The following is an 18,093-nucleotide window of genomic DNA, read 5'->3' as shown; positions in this document are numbered from 1 at the left end:
TGCCACTGATCCATTTCCTTGTAGAGCCTAGATGCTCTTTCTAGAAACAATTACAACTTGAAATCCTTCAAAGATCTTTATTTGTTTTTAGAATAAAATCTAAGTTCCTTAACAGGGACTAAATGCCTTTTCAAAATTAGTTTTCACTCTATTTTCAAAGCACCCAACATCCTCTCTTGCATTTTCATTGTTCATCTCAAATAGTATGTAAACTCCCTCAGGAATTATGTCTGTATTTTTAATTGTTGTCATTCTAGAAGCCTACTTTGTTCTTATCCTTGTGCAGGTACTAAATAAATACTTATTGCATAGATTAATGTCCCTCAATTTTTTGATACAGTGTTCATAAAGTATTCTGAATAAAAATGCTTTCTGGGGCTGGTGTTATGGCATAGTGGGATAAGCTAGCGAATGTGATATTAGTATTCCATATTATTAGTTTCTGTTTAAATTGTATCACTTGCCATTCAGCTCCCTGCTAATTGAAAAACAGTGGAAGATGGCCCAAGTGCTTTGGCCACTGCTACCCACAGGAGAGTCCTCTTTGAAGTTCCTGGCTTCTAGATTCGTCCTTTTCCAGTCCTGGCCATTGCAGCCATTTGGGGAGTGAACTAGTGGATGGAAGATCTCTCTCTCTCAACACTGCCTTTTAAATAAGTAAATAAATGCTTTGTAGTAAAGTATTTTCCTTTGCTATTTCCACTCTTCTATTCCTATTGATTACTGGGATTCAATACATGGGAAGAATAACCATTGTCAATTATGCTTTTGCAAATTATCCGATGCTTTCAGGAGCTTAATATGCACTTTACTATCATATCAGTAAGAGAGTAGAGACATTTTATGGTTTTTACATATCTCATATGACAGTGAGAAACTTAAAGAAGATTAACTTATGGAAGTGCATTAAGTACTATAAATGCATAAAATATTAATATCATTATTATATAATTTTCTTATGTGATGTACATTAGAAATATGATTAAAATGTGACCCGTTATAATTTATCCACCTACTATTGAATGTATTTTTCACATTACTATTTGTTGACTCTGTCTCTTCATTCTGAAGATTATAAATTCCCTGATGTTCCTCTAATATATGTAAAAATATGCATTGTTAATCTAAACAAGGACATGATGAGTCAGGACATAGAACAACTTTATTGATTCTTTCAGTTGCTGCTGTGTAATGTATTTTACAAATTAATAGCACCTACCACCACATGCTAAGCCGGCTGCCCTGCACCAATAAAGATTAAGTTAAGAAAATTGAACAAAATGATTAAACTGCTGAAATATACAAGGACAATGTTATGAACCTGTTATTATGCTGGCATTCAATGAGCTGAATCTATTTCCAATGTTCCTAACAGTCTGGCACTCTGATTTTAAATCATTCCAAATGCTTAAGAATTTCTTATCCTAACAGAGCAAAAGCAGGAAGGAATCTATATCTTTTTTTCCCTTTTTTCTATATTTGAAAATCAACATCTCTTTTCTTTGTAGCTCTTTTTCTCATAACATTTCCACCTACAGTTTGTTTAGGAGCCTTTCTCTATAATTTCATTTACTCTGTGCATTTTGTTACAGTAAGAAAAAAACTATTAGAATTGATAAACCAATTCAGTAAAGTTGCAGGTTACAAAACATACAGAAAAGAGCAGCTTTGAGTTTTCCAAGATGATGGAATAGGGAGGGAACTTACTGCTCTAGAGGAAGATAGTTAAAAAGAAGTGGAGTGAGTTCAATCTCAAGCAAGAGTTAGGGAGGAAATGGCAGAGCAAACTCCATGCAAATTAGAGACATTGTGGACCTATGTGGAGGGTGTGGATGTTCACAACTCAGGATCCCAGCAGCCGAGAGCCTCAGCACCAACTTTGGAGTAGGGTGAAACCAGATTGCCACAGCCCAAGCCACTGGTGATAAAGCTGCAGCAGGAGGCTGGCATGTGAGTCTGGCTTGGGGTCCTGATGGGGATAGTGTACCTGCCAATCTAGGAGGAAAAAAAGGAGAGGGACATTTCTCACTCCCTGTCCATCTGGCACCAGCATCCTATAACTAGTCAAGAGAGGACAGGTGCCACTTTGGATATACATAACAGCTGCACCAGCTTGTGTCTGCCCACATAGAAATCAGCCAAGAGGAGACATTTGAGTCTGAATGAGAGCATTGACAGGGGACTGGGGGCTCATGACTGTGGGAGCCTTGTGTTCTGGGACTGTGACAACAATGTGGCTGTGTGGGAGGGCTTAGTGTGGCTAGGACTTTGGGCTGTCATTATGAGTGGCTTCACATGACCTGGCTCCCTGATTCCCCGGTGAGGGTCACTGCTGCAGGAACCAGGTTCCCACCAAGGACTGCACAGATCCTTTGTGTGGTTCTTGTGGAAGCGTGGATAAAAACTGCACCTACTGGGACTAGCATGAAGGCACTGGTCTTTGAGGCGAGAAGGAAAGTATGAAAATAAGCCAACAGAGCAGAACAAGCCTCCTTAAAATAATAAGAGAGATTTACGACGCCCAATTAGGATGTCTCTTTGGACACTCCCCTCCCCCTGGACCATTGAACAGAACTCCCTGACAACACCAAGCAGAACAAATCAAAGTATGACAAAAAGCCTTAACAATAGTCTTAGTGAGGCAAAAGAAAGAATATCTACGTTAGAAGACAAATCTCTGGAAATTTTACAGCCAGACTCCCCCCCCCCCCAAAAAAAAAAAAAAAGAAGAAGAAATTAGAAAACATTCTTGGTCATTATCAAACAACCCAATATATGGGTCTTAGGAGTTTCTGAAGGCCTGGAAAGAGAGAATGGGTTAGAAGCCCTTTTCAGTGAAATAATTACAGAAAATTTTCCTAATTTGGTTAAAGAAAGGGATGTCCAAGTTCAGGAAGCAAATGGAACTACTTATAGAGATGACCAGAAAAGATCTTCACCATGACACATTGTAGTGAAACTTTCCACAGCAAAACATTAAAAAAAAGATTCTACAGTGTGCATGAGAGAAATGCCAGATTACTTTCAGAGAATCTCCAATTAGACTCACAGCTGACTTACCAGAAACCCTACATTCTAGGAGAGAATGGCAAGATATATTCCAAGTCTTAAGAGAAAAAAACTGTCAACCCAGAATACTGTATCCTGCAAAGCTCTTGTTTATGAATGAAGGTGAAATAAAGACTTCCCGTAACAAAAAGAATTTGAAAATAATTTGTCACCACTTTTCCAGCCCTACAAAAGATGTTTAAGGATGGGCTACATTCAGAAACAAAGAAACATGATCCTCACTACGAAAGAAGGTAAACACAGAAAATCTCCCAGTAAAAGTACAGAGGAAATCTAAAGTAAACAACAGGAAAGTGTATGGAAAAGTGGCAGGGCAAAGTTGTTACTTATCAATAGTAACATTGAATGTAAATGGCCTCAACTCTCCAGTTAAAAGATACAGACCAGCTGAAAGGATTAAAAAACAAAATCCATCTACTTGCTGCCTACAAGACACACACCTCACCAACAAAGAAACATGCAAACTGAAAGTGAAAGAATGGCAAAAGATATTCCATGCTAACAGAAACAAAAAAAGAGCTAGTGTAGCCATCTAATATCAGACAAAATAGACTTTAACACAATAACTGTTAAAAGAGACAAGAAGGTCACTATGTAATCATTAAGAGGTCAATTCAACAGGAATATGTGACTGTTATAAAAGTATATGCACCTAATTGCAGATCAAAGGGCTATTTGAAAGAAAGGTTAATGGATCTAAAGGCAGACATTGACTCCAATACAATAGTAATGGGGTACTTCAATACCCCACTTTCAACAATGGAATGATCAACTAGACAGGATATCAGCAAGGAGACAACAAAATTAATTGACACTATAGACCAAATGGAAAATTTCTATAGAAATTTTCATTGTACAGTTGTACAATACAAATTCATCATGTTTATAACTGCAAGGTTTATAATAGCCAAAATTTGGAATGACCCAAAGTGTCCATTATCAGATGCATGGATAAAGAAAATGTGGTATATATACACACTGAAATATTCAGGTATAAAAAAAAGAATAAAATTTTACCATTTGCAGCAAAATGAATGCAACTGGAGGACATCATATTGATTGAAATAAGCTGGACCCAGAAAGACAAATACTCCACATTCTCCCTTATATGTGGGAGCTAAAATTTAAAAACTGAACAAAAAAGAAAGAAAAAAGAAAAATTTCTGTGGGTATCAGTATTGCTGAAATAGTTTTGTCAAACTTTGTTTATACCTGTCAAACCAATGGTTACGAATGTTATACTAGTATAGTTTTAATAACCTGTGATTAATTTAACATTTACTGTATGTGGGTGACATGACCATTTTTCCATTCAATCATTGTTCATAGCCATTGTGTATATTCCCACTAAACTAAGGTATTTTTGCTTTTTATTTGTTAAACTTATTTGGTGAAGTATTAAGCCTTTTTACTTAATGTAATTTCAATACATGTTATCTCAAAAACTAACAAAAAAGAAATGGAGAAGGAAAGAGGGTGGGGGGATAGGGAAAGACGAAGGGAGAAAGGAATTGTATTTAAAAATCATATTGAATTTTTAAAAAAAACTAATTAAAAATAAAATAATTTAAGAATTCTGGGACTGGCACTGTGATGTAGCAGGTAAAGCTGCTGTCTGCAGTGCCATCATCCCATATGGGTGCCGATTCAAGTCCTGGCTGCTTCACTTCTGATGCAGCTCTCTGCTATGGTCTGGGAGGGCAATGGAGGATAGCCCTGGTCCTTGGGCCCCTTCCTTCAGGTGGGGGACCTGAAGGAAGTTCCTGGTTCCTGGCTTGTGATAGGTGCACCTCCAGCTTTGGCATCCAATTGGGGAGTGAACCAGCAGATGGAAGAACTCTCTCTCTCTGCCTCTCCTTCTCTCCGTATAACTCTTGCCTTTCAAATAAATAAATTAATTAAATAAAAAACAAAAGAATTGCTGTATTTCAGAAATCATTTGCTTAACTGCCATTCTTTATCATTGGAATGTGAGTTTCTTGAGGGGATACTATTAATCTTTTTTACAGTTTTTATTATTACTGAATAATAAATTTGAGATTTTGCTTAATGAACAGCATTGTGAGATTTGGAGGATGGCTGTCGATATAGAAGCAAATTGTCACTTAATTCCTACAAAAGTCAAAATAGGACACAACAAATCCTCTAGATCACATCAACATTATATGATAGTTATATATAGGATTAATTCAGAATTAATTATCTTTCTATATTGACTTAGAAGAAGATATCTTCATTTTGTGGCATATTGCTTTTCTGTCAATAAAATAACAACAGACATCTAAACAGCTTTTTTAAAAATTTAACTTCATAGTAAACGCCCAGTGACACTATGGGATTTATTCATAACTGAAATCACACCAACCTAAGAATTGGATTCAGAAAATAGGGAGATTGTACTATATACCATCAGCATAGGTTGTGGGTTCTCACAAATGTGCACTCTGAGTGATAAAATGAGACTTAGCTCAGATCTTGATTCTGCCACTCAATAGCCTTGTAATCTGGGGAATAAATTAATCTTTCTGAGAGGATTATGATACTTTTTAGGCAAGTTTTCAGATGTAATTGATAATAACGAAACTAGTATTTAACATGTATTATGATTTATAAATTGCCAGTACATTGGCAAAGTCTTACATATATGATTTAATTTATTCTTCACAATAACACAATGAAATTGATGCTATTCACATGTTAAAGATAAGTAGAGATTCAGAATATTTCAGTCACTGGAGGCCAGCATTGGTGGTCAAAGGGGTTAAGCCTCTATGTGCATGGCCAGCATCCTATATGAGTGCTGGTTTGAGTCCCAGCTGTTATATTTCCAGAACAGCTTCCATAATGCATGTGAGAAAGCAAGAGAATATGGTCCTAGTACTTGGGCCCCAGTCCCTCACATGGGAGACCCAGATGGAATTCCAGGCTCCTGGTTTAGGCCTTGCACAGCCCCAACCTTTGCAGCCACTTGGGGGCATGAACTAGTGGATGGAAGATTCTCTCTCTCTCTTGCTCTCTCTCACCCTCTCCGTCTAGCTCTGCCTTTCAAATAAATAAATAAATCTTTAACAAAAATAGAATGGTCCAGTCACTAACACAGATGTGAACAGCAAGTAAGTGGTGGAATAAATGAGAGCCTAGGGTTGGGCAAGTTCAAATTAAGACTTCTAATTGGGTCATCTCTGCAGATACAGTATATATTTCCCTAATTATTATTATACATTGAAAGATTCTGAGCAAGAGATTGGCAGAATTTGGTTTTCCCATTATCTTTAGCCACTGCTTGTGATTTTTGAGTAAAACGCACCATCTTATGTGAGCTTGTATCATCAGATGTTGAGATTCGTTGTCAGGAATGAAATCACTATAAAGAATTAGTTTGAAATCAGAGATTAGAGTTTTAGATCAGTTCCACCCAAATTATTGGAACCCTTGATGATTTCATTGAGTCAAAGCCACACATCCTAATGGGAAAAAAATTTGTATTTAGAGTTGAAGTTCATTAGTTTAAGACTACTCATATTTGAATATTTGATGCAGAAAACCAATTGTACTTCCTTCCAAACATTTTCTGTGCTAAAGTATAAGCTATTTTTATTTGCAGCATTCAGAGATATGACAATGCCTTCCTGATTATTCAAGGTGGGTGACCTTGAAACTGATCAATGACCAATGATTTATTAAAAATTGAGCAATGCTTGGTGGCAGCAGGAGCAAATATAATTTACACTCAAGATATCTGAATTATAAATGCAATTGTATTGACTCAACACAATCCCCTACGTCCCTGAGAAGGTTGTTAGAGGGTATGATTTAGTATACAGATAGGCCTATAAAAATTTGCTAGTATATGAGTTTGATTATTCTTAGAGACATTCTGGAGGGCATTGAAAAAGTTTTCATTTTTGTACCTAATTCAGAAATGCTAAGATCAGTAATGAAACCTGAGAGAATTACTTTCAAGTGAAGTACATCATACATAGCTTGTCAATTTTCACTGATGGAGTTTAGCTCTAGCAGCATGGAAAAACACAGTGAATAATCAACAGAGAGGAAATATTTGTTTAAGCTCGTTATTTACTAATTACTTTGGGTAACCAGCTGCTCCTCTGCCAATCCAGCTCTCTACTATAGCCTGGGAAAGCAACAGAAGATGACCCAAGTCTTTGGGTCCCTGCCCCTGCGTGGGAGACCCGGAAGAAGCTTCTGGCTCTTGGCTTGGGATCAGCACAGCTCCTGCCATTGCGGCAATCTGAGGAGTGACCGGACCAGTGGATGGAAGACCTCTCTCTCTCTCTACCTCTCTCTGTAATTCTTTCAAATAAATAAAATAAATCTTTAAAAATATTGAAGGAGTTTCCTGACATATTTTAACCAGTTTCAGATCTACTGTTATCACTCAGATCACTGAAATACACTAACAATGTCATTTTTTTACAGTTGCCTTATATCAAAGGAGATCTGAAAATACAATTTCTGTGATTGGCATTCAGTGAAGATATTATATACAAATAAGACACAACTATGGAAAGCAATTTGAACATTGTGGGATAAGGAGCAAAATAAGGTACCTTTGCTGATAAAAAAAAAAAAAACTGAAATGGAAATTTGTTTGTAATCTTTTTTTTTGGCATGTGTCAAAATTTTACCATTGTTTTTTGACTATACATGACTGGTCAAAGTTCTGAAAATATCTTTCATAGTCCCAGAATATGTAGTTTATTGAAAGTTAAAATTCTTGGTGTCAGATGGACTTCAGTTTAAATCCTGATTTTGACACAATATATGTGACTATATATCAAAGACTTTCATACAGGTTACAACACACAAAGACTATGATTTTGGATTTATCCATGAAATCATAATAATTACTATTTTGTGCTGCTGTAAAGATTAAGTATTGTAATAGTCATACATAATCCAACAAATAACAGGTATATAAATATTGTAGTTGTCATTATTGTACCAGTTGGTAGCTCCCATCCAGGAGAGTATATAAAACTTGTAGCCACTTGTATAGAAAATATGTGTTATAAAGGTTAAACAAATAATTATCATCACAGCTCTGATTAAAAGTAAGCTGAGATCTAATTGTTTATATCATATAATTTTTCTCCTCTTTTTCTTACATTCTCTCATTTTAGGATATCAATTATTCTAAAACAGTATTGAAGTATGCACATGCTATTGAACTTCAACAATATAGCTACTAGTTATGCCAATAGTTAATACATGGTTAATTATATTTACTTGGAATTTGGGGAATATTTTCATCTCATGTACATGAATATTTGCTAAGCTCAAGAAAATTTAATTTCATTCTTTTAAACTATTGCTCCTATTGTAATTATTCTGGTTTCTACCTCAATATAAGTAACACATTTTGTGGATTTCTGTTAGTTCTGTTTTCACCAATGTTTTAATAATTAAATTTCTCCTCCAATTTCCTGTCTAATTGCCTTGATATTGACTGATATTAATACAGCTTTTAATTTTGATAATTGGTTTTGAATACTAGATATTTTTAATTCATCCTTTTCATGCCTTTTTAAACCTTTCTTTTCTCCTTAATCTGTTGAATTTTCTCCTAATTCTTTTATTTGATTATGCATTTCTTCCAGCTTTTTGGGTTATTATAGTAAGTAATTTTGAATGACATGTTTTTCTCCTTAACCTGTAAGACAATATTTTGTGTTTTATTTCTCTTCCAGTTCCTTACTTTTCAACAGCAAGCACTTTTTTATAGTTCCATTCATGCATGTTAGTAGATAAGTTTGAGGAAACATGAGCTATGTAGATTTCCCTGGCCCCTGTGTTTGCATTGATCAAATCCTTTTCTTAAGTAAATGGATGAATAATAGGTTAACATATACAGCTTCTTGCCCAAGTTTAATGTCCTTTCTGTTGGTGAGCTTTCAGTAATCAAATAGCACAAGTAGAAATAAATATTTGGCTGTACTCTTGGTGTAATATCACTAGCATTCAAAGTTAATTTGGGGGACCGGCACCTTAGTGCAGCAGGTTAATCCTCTGCCTGCAGCACCTGCATCCCATATGGGTGTCAGTTCTAGTCCCAGCTGCTCCTCTTCCAATCCAGCTCTCTGTTGTGGCCTGGGAAAGCAGTAGAAGATGACCCAAGTGCTTGGGTCCTTGCACCCTGATGGAAGAGCAGGAGGAAGCACCTGGCTCCTGGCTTCGGATTGGCGCAGCTCCAGCCATTGCGTCCACCTGGGGAGTAAACCAGTAGAAGGAAGACCGTTCTCTCTGTCTCTCCCTCTGTCTGTAACTCTAGCTCTCAAATAAATAAGCAAAATCTTAAAAAAAAGTTAATTTGGAAACCTATAAAAAGTATGTATATCATATACGTATCTATATCTATGTCTACTTAAGTTGACAGCAAAGAAAAGGAAGAGAAGAGGGACAATAAAGAATAGAAGGAAGGAATGAGGGAAAGGAAAATAATTCAAATTTCAGAATGTGATCAAAATGAATTAGTCTATGTAAAGGGATTGGCTCATGATAGGCTCCTACTTTATTAAAGTAATTATTAATCTTTTAAAACAGTGCACAAAAGAATTCTTTATTATTCCTAAACAACGTAGCATGAAATTCCAGATCCTGAGTCTGAATTATACTTTCTCAATTACTATGAGACCTGGAGCAAAATACAAAACCTTTCTATGCCTCATGATCTCTTCCATAAAATAAGGAAAATAGCATCTGTCTCATTGTGTTGGAGGGTCAAGTGCTAATCTCAGTATTTTTTCCTAGCAACAGTAAATGCCTTTCTATACTAGACAGAAGTAAAATGTGGCAATCAGACATTTTCATTCTTTTTATTCTTTCTGTTGTGAAACAAATATTTTCCATTTAGTTAGTATTTTGCAGGTTGCAAAACACTAGTAGATAGTATTAAATTTGTACAGTTTGGTGTGAGATACTTGTATGATATATCATTTATAGCATTGAACCAGTTGCTTAATCTAAGATTTAATCACTTTAGTCCAAAAATTGTCTTTGTGATAGTGTCTACTCTGCAGAACTGCTGTTAAAATTAGAGTTTGCAGGCCGGCACCGTGGCTTAACAGGCTAATCCTCCGCCTTGTGGCTCCGGCACACCGGGTTCTAGTCCCGGTTGGAGTGCCGGATTCTATCCCGGTTGCCCCTCTTCCAGGCCTGCTCTCTGCTATGGCCCCGGGAGGGCAGTGGAGGATGGCCCAAGTCCTTGGGCCCTGCACCCGCATGGGAGACCAGGATAAGCACCTGGCTCCTGGCTTCGGATCAGCGCAATGTGCCGGCCACAGCGGCCATTGGAGGGTGAACCAACGGCAAAAGGAAGACCTTTCTCTCCGTCTCTCTCTCTCACTATCCACTCTGCCTGTCAAAAAAAATAAATTAAAATAAAAAAAATAATTAAAAAAAAGATTAGAGTTTGCAACAAAGTTAGCTAGGTATGAGTAGTGCTAATTCATTGAAACTCAAAAACATGAATAATGATAGTATTAATAAAAACAACACCAAGGATGCGATTTATAAAATAAGGAAGTGAGCTGTTAATATTGGGATTTTAATTTATTTTTCTAACAGTAAAAATATATATTATCCCTAATTTTTCCATCATTTTCCTGCTGATGTCCAGAGAAGTGAAGTGATTTATTTGAAATCAAATGGTGGATTATGGTAGAAGTGGAATCTGATCTCTTGATCACATGTTAAGTGTGATTCTTTCTGGTACCTCTTAGGTTTAATAAAAACAAGTACAGTCTGATCTGAGTAGTTTCAAAAACTAAAATAAGCACATTTTCCAAAGCCACTTAAAAAAGTTGGAAGAAGACAAGCAGAGTATCATCTCTAGGGCCTTTCTGATGACATTTTGAAATGAAATTAGCCTTTTGTGGAAATTGTATAAGTCATCATACATGAAATTCTCATTTTATACTCAAAGTAATAAAAACTAGCAGCAAGGTTGATGATTTTTTATAAAGTAAACATGAAGAAATACAGGCTAATAGAGGTTAAATAATTTGTTCTTAGAAGCATGGCTAAAAATCAGAATATCTAACTGATTGCAAATCTTAATCTATTTACATCATTTATTACAGGTGCAATATTTAAAACTGAACTATTTATTTAATGGAGTATTAACCCTGTGATTACAAAGTAAACTAAACATATCGCAAAAATTTAAAAAGGTAAAAAGGGTAATGGAATGAAAGAGGATAGAGGGAGGGAAATATTATATTCTTGAAATTTATTCTCCTTATATTAATAAGGATAATAATATATATTTATTATATTAATAAAATAATTTTAAAAGGAAAAATGTCCTATTTTGGTTAAGAAATGAAGTAAGACTTTTTATAATTTCAAAAAAAATAAATAAATCCAGAGATGGAAGTTTAGTGCAATGGGTAAGACACTACTTGTATGGGAATGCCTTGGTTTGAGTTCTGTCCCAGTCCCTGTGTCATCATCCTTCAGATGCAGTCTTACAGGAAACAGGTGGCAGTTCAGGTAGTCGGATCTACTGGAGATCTGTATGGAGTTTCAGACTATGGGCTCCGGGCCGGCTCAGCCCACCCAGCCCTGCTGTTGTGGACATTTGGTGCATCAACCAGAGAACGGGAGATCTGTCTCTCTTTATTTCTCTGTTTCTTTGTATGTCAAACTACCAAGTCTAACTAAAAGTCATTTAGAAATGGTAGTTGAATGATGCTTCTTTTCCTCCTCCAGTAAAAATTCTGAAGGATATAACAATTTGAAACCCCTTTGTCACTTAACATTTCAAATATACTAACAGATGGCTTCTCCCAGGCCTAGGCAGATGATGGTTCAGAAATAAGTGGTGTTGGGAGATTTCTTGGGAACGCACAGGGATAGGAAAGGCAGCTGTCACAGAATATCTTAATTACAGCATTTACAAAGTTCTAATTAATGTAATGGTACTTTTATGATTATATTAATGTTATGACCATCAGGGCATTTGTTACTGAACTCATTTGGCAAGATAATTTGGAAGTCATTGCTTATTTTAAGGCTAACAACTGCTATTTGATTTGAAAATCTCTTACTTTATAGTAGAAATGAAAAAAACATTATTTAATAACATAATATAATTGAAAAATTGTATTTTAAAACATATATTTTTCCAACAGACATGGATTAAAAAGGATTCAAATTTATTTGTTACATAATGCATAAAAGTGGAATATTCTAGGGAAAGAACACTATATTTAGAGTCTGGATGCTGTGCAGAAGTTAACCATGCATGGATATGATCCTCAGCTAGTAATTTTACCTTTCATGGCTTCATTCTTTTTCAGTCAAATGGCGTGATACAGTATCTAATTATCTTGGTTACCTTACATCTAAATAATGTTAGGATGTTTACATTGATAAGGAATGGCAGAAGCTAATTGAAATGAAAATGGAAGTTTTCAATTCTAAATAGATTATAGTTTTCTTTTAAAATTAAAATTTTTTTTCTTCTATTTGGAGCAGAATGCATGAGGTGAGCAAAAACTGACTTGGATCTGACCAGGTTGAGTTTGAGTCCTGCCTGTAATATACAGCTATGTGATGCAGCACAATCCATCACTCTCTCTGAGCAACAAGTGCTCTGAGGAACATTGTGTGAATCATACCACCAGGCCACAACACTATTGTGAAGACATGTGAAATAGAATGTGTTAAAGCACCCATACAAAGTGCTAATGCCTAAATATAGATATATACCATTCTGTCTATCATGTGTTCATCCTTGTGGTTTACTTCTGTGAAATTGGAGATAACAATGTAGATCTCATTGATTTTAAATGCTGGAGAAATATAAACATTTTTGTAAATCCTGTGCAAAGAAATAATTTTTAAAATTATTTTAAACAATATTATTTATTTGAAAGGCAGAATTACACACAGAGAAAGGCAGAAACACAGAGAGATAGAGAGGGAGAAAGAAAGAGTGAGCGAGCTTCCATCTGTTGTGTCACTCTCCATATGGCCACAGTGACCAGGGCTGGGCCAGGTCAAAACTAGGAGTTTAGAACTCTATCTGGGTCTCACACACAACTGGCAGTGGCCCAAATACTTGAGCTATCTTCTGCTCCCTTTGGAGGCTTATTGGCAGGGAGCTAGATGGGAAGTGGAGCAACAGGAACATTCATATGTGATGTAGCCTCAGAGGGAGCAGTTTAACCTGCTGTGCCACAATGTCAGCCACCAAATTATTTTTTATCATACTTCCCCTAGTGGATTTTAAGTTGCATGAAGAGAAAACTATACCTAAATTCTAAGTTTTTTAAAATATCTAAATGAAAAGAATTCCACTTTGAATCAGACATTAAGTTGATCCCATCATCCTGGCACATTGTATAGCATAATGCTAGTTTAGCAATGAAGTGTTTGCCCAGAATGTACCATTAATTTCAAAAAAGCAGGGATCCTTCTATTATTATTAGTTGAATATAAAAATATTTTGATAAAACCCACTAAAGAAGCTTCCCCCATTATTTTCTATGTTAGCTTGCTTGTTTTCTCTGCACACTGCTGTCTATAATCACTGTTTATTGTTTTCTTACACTATTCTCTTCTTTCCAATTGAAGCTGTGAGCCTTATTTTGTATTCCATCCTAATTTTTTACTTGATACGCAGAACACAGAAGCCAGGAAGTGATCAATAAACACTAGTGATAAGAGAAACTCAGCCAGTGTAGGCTTTCCCTGCTATGATATCATACTGGTTTCTAGAAAAAGCTGATGTACTTAAATAAATAAAACATTACTAATGGAAACACTGTTTGGAAAAGTATAGATATATTGACTGACAAGAACAATTTTTTACAAACTACTTTTAAATGCTCACAGACTATGTCATACAATAAGTTAGGATAGAATAAATAATTATATCTTCCAAAGATATCACCACTTTTAAACTGACAAGAACAGATACTACACTTGATCTTAGCCAAAAGGCCGAGAAGCGATAAGATATCACCACTTTTAGAGAATTAACATTGTGTTAAAGAAAATCACAACTAGGTAATGATTAGTCAGAAAAACAAATTTTATTCTGAAACCATTGCAAAGGGTAAAATAAATCTAATATGGAACTAGGCTCAATTCTGAATACAGAAAGTACAGGTGTGCCAAGGACCAAATTTGGGAGGTTTGGAGGTTGGTAGATGAATATTACTAAGAAGACATCAAAGGTAGGGTACAATACTTGCTAAACTGACTTAAGTGAGGGTTCTTACTGAGAGCAGGCCATGACAGAAGATTCCCAATAAACAGACTACACAGGATTCTTTCTAAAAGTGAGCTATGCAGGCCTGACCATAAGGTCCAATGAGGAAGCCTAGAAGAGAAGTGCTTAGAGGAGAATGAGCAAAGTTTGGTCAAAGAGAGAGTTGTTATAAACTGTACACTTAGCAGAGCAAGTAAACTTCAATTAAAATGTTGATTCCATTGCTGAATTCAATTTTGCTTTTTTCCACCAACACTTATTGAGTATACACAAACTCTAGGTAATGTGATGAGTGCTCAAGATGTAAAAGAAAGAACCCAAAATCTAGCAATCTTCCATAATCCAGGATGAGAAATCATATGCTAAAAGTATATGCAGACAGGGAAAATGTGGGATAAGGAAGTAGCATTCAAGAAGATTTGTGTTATAGGTAACACTTGAACTGAGCTTGAAGGATGCAAAGGGATTGGTAAGAGCCTGGGTGTTGGAGGCATTATGGGCTGAATTTCCATGTGAAATTAATACCATGTGTGAAGGCATGGAGCTATGACAGAACCTGGCCCACTGAGGAAAGGAAATGCTTAGGTAGGGGAGTGCAAGACCTTCTGGGAGATAGTGCTAGAAAGTTATGGGAGACTCCTGAAAGGGTCTGGATCTTTCTAATGAGATATATCTTCATAATAATAAGTAGTAATTAAAAGGTTTGAAACAAGGAAGTTTTATTATTGGAGTTTGCTTTGTTGCCATTATTGCTTTTAGAAAAGTTCTCCACTGGTGAAATCAGGAGAGTAAGATCAGTTGGGGGTATATTACAGAGTCCAGGAAAAAGGTTGTATTGGCAGGAACACAGTCAGAAGGCATTGAAAGGGAAGCAATGTGCAGGGATTTGTAAAATAAGGAGATATATTGAAAGGACTCCATTACTGACAGAACAAGAAATGATATAAAAAGAGATAAAGATATAAACTATAAAGTGCTAAGTGGCCATCAAAGGGCACTGTTTTTTCTAGGTAGGGAATCAGAAATGTCTACTCTGGGGTCCTCTTTTGAGCTGGCCTCCAGAGTATCAGTTAGGTTCCAACAGGGCCAGAGAGGAGTGGGTCACCTAGTGTTTTAAGTAGAAGGACTTTCACATGTAGGAAAGAGTACTTGGATCACCTTTTACATAAATCAGCGAAATATGCCAATCAAATTCTTTCATGCAAAATGGGATTATTCATCTGGAATTTTGTATTAAATCACTTGGCTGTATTGATGGGTTACTATAATTTACTCACTCTTGTCCAATATTGTTATATCTTATAATAAATGAGAAAACTGGGACAGGAGCTGTTACTCTCTAGTATTTTTAATTACCTTATGTCAAATGTTGAAAAATTAGCATGCATTGTAGGTAGTAATACACCACTGGTATCATTAACACAGCTTGCAGGCCTCATTTGTCTAACAGACGTGGCCAAATTATTGGAGGGTACTGAACTTCCACAGACCCAGGTGGCTTGAAGACAAATGAAACAGAGAACTTGTGACACTCATTACATCTCTTTTCTCTGGAAAGAAAAGGAAGGGATTGCACAGGCTATTCTTCTTTTGATACCCCCAGATTTGTCCTCCATTCCTCTCTTCTCTGCTATGTGTAGCCTGAACTCTGGAACGGCAACCCACGTAACTCTCTGTCTTCCAGCATCTGATTCAATTCACTCAATGTAACTCATCAGCAGGCTCTTAGAGGGCAAGAGAAAACAGAAGTCAGAGTATTTCTTCCCCCAATTCTTGTCTGAATTAATGCCACAGTTGTGGTAGCAGCTAAATTACACCATGGCTGTTGCTGGTCTTGTTGCTCATCTAGTCCTCTGTAGTATTGGCCATCACTGATTGCCACGAACACTGTCTCCTGCCTTTGTTGGTTCAAGGTCATTGTCAAAGACACCACCAGATTAATTTCTATAAACCTTGTATATTTCTATTTCTATTTCTATAAACCTTGTGTATTTCTATTTCTTCCAAAGAAATGATCTTGAGTGAAAGTTTTTTCTTTAGGGGTGGGGGTGGGGGACTGGTTCTAACTCTGAGACAGAAATTTTTCTTTATAGAATTCCTATTGTGTTGTATCATGCTAGTAATACTCAATATCTCAATCCTTAAGTAATCATTGAGATTGAAAAAAATTTCAATGTTTACAGCTGTGAAAACATAAGTTCATATAGATCTTATTCAGTGTCTAATAGATAGGAAATGGGTAAGACACATTACCCTTTAGCACATAAGACTTCATATCTCTGGTATAGCTTTTGAGAGAATTATCCCTAAATAGTTCACAATTTGATGGGTTTATAAATAGTAATTTTAAAATGTAAGGCATGGGTGCTCCATATCAATAAGTTGGCAGATATTCTCCTGCACAGGTCAATTCTGTCCAAACTGATTTATATATTTGATGAGATCCTAATTAGAAACTCAGACGAAGTGTATTGTGTGGGAGGGTTATAGCTGTTAGTTTTAACATGTATGTGGAAAAGGAAAAGACAAAACGAACCATAAAACCTTAAAAAAAGAACAAATCTATGGGACTTACACTATCAATAATCAGCACTTTAAAGGTGCAATTGATTAAAACGACAGTGTTCATGCAAGGGAAAACGTGAAAAGAGAGAGAGTATATGGACATATAATGTGCATTTGATAAATGACAAAGATTGGAGTGGATAAGATGGGAGAAAAAGTTAATATTTAAATATGTATAAATAGTTAAAGGTCCACTGGATATCCATATAGAAAGGAACAAAACTGGATCCTTGTCATGCTGAGTACAAATGTATGTCCAAGTAGATTGCAAACTTCATTGTGAAATACAACTGACAGACTATTAATACAACTATTAATGACTTGAGATAGTCAGGTATATCTTAAATCAGACATATGCTTAATATACTATATAAGAAAGATTGACAAACTGAACTTCTTTAAAATTAAGAACTTCTTTTTACTAAAACACCCCACTAAGAAAAGGAAGATCACAGATAGGACATTGTCATTGCAATGTTTATTTTATGTTCAGAATATACAAAGAAATTGAGCAAATCAATGAGAAAAAAACTATGTTAGCTTTCTTTTGTGGACATAAAACCTTACCACAGTCATATATATATGTATATATATACACACACACACACACACATACATACACATAGAAAGAGAGAGTATTGGCCGGCGCCGCGGCTCACTAGGCTAATCCTCCGCCTTGCGGCGCCGGCACACCGGGTTCTAGTCCTGGTCGGGGCACCGATCCTGTCCCGGTCGCCCCTCTTCCAGGCCAGCCCTCTGCTGTGGCCAGGGAGTGCAGTGGAGGATGGCCCAGGTGCTTGGGCCCTGCACCCCATGGGAGACCAGGATAAGCACCTGGCTCCTGCCATCGGATCAGCGTGGTGCGCCGGCCGCAGCGCGCTACCGCGGCGGCCATTGGAGGGTGAACCAACGGCAAAAGGAAGACCTTTCTCTCTGTCTCTCTCTCACTGTCCACTCTGCCTGTCAAAAAAAATAAACAAAAAAAAACAAAAAACAAAACAAAAAAAAAAAGAGAGAGTATCTATATTGTGTGGATATCATTTCAGTTTTATATATCTATAAAATAGTGCTTCACTGACTCATATCTTGTAATAGAAATATATGCATATTACATAAAAAATATACTCATCTTTCCCATATTAAAAAAAGAAGTGGGGGAATGGTGATACTCTTGTTGTATTAGTAATGTTTTGTTGTTGGTTATGAGTGTGATCAGT

At 36.2% G+C, this 18,093-nt stretch overlaps 1 pseudogene; it reads right to left on the bottom strand.

Moving 5' to 3' along the window:
* Positions 1-13,945: 13,945 nt before the first annotated feature.
* On the bottom strand, positions 13,946-14,052 carry LOC133765006 (U2 spliceosomal RNA; annotated as a pseudogene).
* Between the last annotated feature and the right edge of the window lie 4,041 nt (positions 14,053-18,093).

The sequence above is a fragment of the Lepus europaeus genome, chromosome 7, assembly GCF_033115175.1.
Source record: "Lepus europaeus isolate LE1 chromosome 7, mLepTim1.pri, whole genome shotgun sequence".
Taxonomy (NCBI): Eukaryota; Metazoa; Chordata; class Mammalia; order Lagomorpha; family Leporidae; genus Lepus; species Lepus europaeus.
The sequence above is the reverse complement of the archived record's forward strand: the minus strand, read 5'-3'. Positions and strand labels throughout refer to the sequence as shown.